The 2,486-nt window shown below is 40.7% G+C and overlaps 1 protein-coding gene across 1 annotated transcript in view; it reads left to right on the top strand.

Moving 5' to 3' along the window:
- Positions 1 to 2,486, top strand: part of LOC118416399 (coiled-coil domain-containing protein 77-like) — a 28,312-nt gene that overhangs the window by 825 nt on the left and 25,001 nt on the right. The gene's annotated exons all lie outside the window — the stretch shown is intronic.

The following is a 2,486-nucleotide window of genomic DNA, read 5'->3' as shown; positions in this document are numbered from 1 at the left end:
CTTCATATTCTTTACTGTTCTTTTGTCGTGCCACCTGTTATATTGCAACTATGGTGACAGCCGTCTGGTCAAGTCGTTCATCTTATTTGTTTGGGCAATCGTGGATTGTTCTGGGACAGATTGGAATTCTCAATTCTATTCTGCGATCTCAATCTGTCCTAGGACAACCTCCGATCCAAACTCAAATGATGCGAAGATGCAGGAAACAAAATGCGATCGAGATCTGTCCTAGGACAATTGGCGATTCTACTTGTACAGATTGCAATCGGGATCTGTCCTAGGACAAACCCTGATCCAATCTTAAATAACATGTAGGAAGCAACAATACTTTTTTGATAAACGATTTTATTTAGTATTAATGCAAACATACTGACTCATTACCAACTACTCTCAAGCCTACTTGTGTCACTTCTATTTTAACTGCACCGAAGACTACCACACCAGAGTCACTTCTCCAACTTTACTCAATGCACACTTCTACTCAATTATCTGCTCTCTGAGATTGAATGAGACTGAGATTGAGTGTGCTTGGTAAAGTTTAATGGCGTTTTCACAACATTGAAAACCACCAGGACCAAGCCCGCAGGGAGGAAGAGTGAGGTGTTTGGAGTGGAGAGTGCAGAGGCGTGGAGTGCAAATCAGATGGCTAACATGAAATCTAGAGAGTGACGAGAATTATTTAAAACAACCGCTAAAACAATCACAATCGTTAACTAAGAAAGAACGTGGTACGTCTGTACTATAGGCAAGCTAGCCAAACCGAGGCATACATACTTATAGGTTGCTAGACAAGAAGGAGGTAAACCTATCAGCTAGAGCGACAGGAGCAAGGCTTGTGTGTCACTTAACAGTCAGTGGTCAATAACATAGTATACCCTGCTATACTGACGGAATGGTGCTGATAGATGAAACAAACAATCGAGTAACCATCAACAGCCTAAGTAAGAACCTCACGGATGGTGAAGGACTTAGTCATTAACATATACGGTCAAAGTCCTGCAAAGTCAGGCAAAAGACTGTCCGACTCCCGTAGACGTGTTTGGCTCTAGGAGAAGAACCTGTCCTGTGGTGAAGAGATGCCCTACAAGGTAGCAGGGGTAACGTCGACTCATGGTGAGCCTACCGCAAGAGAAACCTACCCTCTGTTGGGTATTGTCACTTTTACAAGTATAGAGTCGATTCCATATTACCGAGAGGGTGTTTCTTACCTTTTGTTCTAACAATTTGGAAATCTTTGTAACAATCTAACTGTGATAAGTAACTGTTTAGAACTATCTATAACATCTATGTGACGTTCTAAATATTTCTATAGTATTCAAACATGTTAGAAACATTTCTAACATCAAATACATTATTCCTGTTAGTTTCTAAACTGTTCCAACATAGATGCATCATTTGTGATCACATGTTCGAACATGGAAACAATATGATGAAACTGGGTCAGTGGGCTGGGAAGAGGGCAATTCACACATCCCTGCCAAGTACAGGAAATTATATCTGTCTGCCACCTTCTCACAAAAGACTCACAAGTGTATACTAAAGAAAGTCTAAAAATACAAGAGCCAAACAAAGGACCAAGCTTAGCAGCTTTGTTTATGGGGTCAATAAAAGTTTTTATGGAGGGAAAAAATGACACAAAATGTTGGAACATGTTGGAACAATAACAAAAACACATAGATGTTTGAAAATTGATCTAAATAAAGAGATAATGATATCATTACTTTCCCAAATGTTCCAACAAATATAAAAAGGTTCAAACATGTTTAAACTTTCATTTTGAAATGTTTGAACAATTTTGAACTTTAGTGACTGAAATGTTCTTTTACTCAAAATAGTTCAAACTTATTACAAATATTATTTCAAAACCATCTCGGTGACTTGGAATTGACTCTACTGAAGGATACCAAACTTTAACTACAACGTTAACTACACTAAAGTCTGACTAGTGAAATGTACTGATCTGAATACATGCATGTACAATGTAGGTGTGGAACTGTAACATCTTGAAACTGTGATTGATTCTATCTATTCTGACATACATTCAGAGTAGCAGGGTGGCACTTTGTTGCACATGGTATGCCGGCTTTCTTGCACCTGCATTTGTTTGAGATACAGCTTCCTTTGCAGGCACAAACAGAATGTCCATTTGCAGCACTGGCTTGCCATCCTGAGTGCTTCCTTGCAGCATGGATGAGGGTCACCTCCTCAAGGTCCTGGACATCAATGCTTTGGAGTCGTGGGAAGCACACGTTTCTCATGTCCACAAGGTCCTCAGAACTGAATGCTTGTTTCAACTTCCCTTCGGCCGAGTAGACTCTGTATGTGGTGTCCTGTCCTTGCTTGTTAGCTTCCAGAACTTTGCAGGGAAGGAGTCGCGGATCTGTGTTCGTCCGATCCACCTCACTGATGCGGACTCCCACCGTGTCACCTGGGCTATAAGACTTGATGAGGTGCTTCACCGTTGCATCATTAGTTCCCTACCAACA

This window comes from Branchiostoma floridae, chromosome 5, assembly GCF_000003815.2.
Source record: "Branchiostoma floridae strain S238N-H82 chromosome 5, Bfl_VNyyK, whole genome shotgun sequence".
Classification (NCBI taxonomy): Eukaryota; Metazoa; Chordata; class Leptocardii; order Amphioxiformes; family Branchiostomatidae; genus Branchiostoma; species Branchiostoma floridae.
The sequence above is the reverse complement of the archived record's forward strand: the minus strand, read 5'-3'. Positions and strand labels throughout refer to the sequence as shown.